Source organism: Phoenix dactylifera, unplaced genomic scaffold (genome assembly GCF_009389715.1).
Source record: "Phoenix dactylifera cultivar Barhee BC4 unplaced genomic scaffold, palm_55x_up_171113_PBpolish2nd_filt_p 000359F, whole genome shotgun sequence".
Taxonomy (NCBI): Eukaryota; Viridiplantae; Streptophyta; class Magnoliopsida; order Arecales; family Arecaceae; genus Phoenix; species Phoenix dactylifera.
Genome location: NW_024067816.1, coordinates 379,825 through 380,674, shown reverse-complemented (window position 1 = coordinate 380,674; position 850 = coordinate 379,825).

Here is an 850-nt window from a genome sequence, read left to right as displayed (position 1 = left end):
GAAGGGGAGATGCTCTACCTCTATCTGGCGGTCTCCCCAACCGCAGTCAGTGCGGTACTGGTTCGGGAAGAGGCAAAGCTCCAGAAGCCTGTGTACTACATCAGCCGGATCCTACGGGATGCCGAGACGCGGTATACGAAGGCTGAAAAGATCGCCTTCGCGCTGCTGACCGCGACCAGGAGGCTTCGCCCCTATTTCCAGGCCCATTCTGTCACCCTCTTGACCGATCAACCGCTGCGGCAGATCCTCAGCAATCCAGAGAATGCGGGACGGCTGGTGAAGTGGGCAATAGAACTTGGTGAGTTCGACATCCGCTACCAGCCCCGACCCGCCATCAAGGCCCAGGCGCTCGCGGATTTCCTCGCTGAGTGCACGGTGCAGGAGGCGGAACCTAGGTCGCCGGAAACACCCAGCCTCGACCTCCCGATTTGGACGCTTCACATCGATGGGTCGTCGAACCCCGAAGGTGGAGGGGCCGGGCTGGTCCTTACCAGTCCAGATGGAGTGATAGCCGAGTATGCCTTGAGGTTCGGATTTTCAGTGACCAACAACGAGGCGGAGTACGAGGCCCTAGTCACGGGACTCAAACTCACCAAGGAGCTCGGCATCCGGCGCCTGAAGGTCTTCACCGACTCCCAGCTGGTGGTCGGGCAGGTCCGTGGGGAGTTCGAAGCCCGGAACCCGACCATGCAGAATTACGTCCGGAAGGTGCAAGCACTCATTCCCGACCTCGGCAGTGTCGACATCCAGCAGGTCCCAAGAAGTGAAAATGCCAGGGCCGACAGGTTGTCCCGCTTAGTGAGCGCAGACGCGCACAACTTGTCGAGGGCGATCTACCTGGAGACCCTGG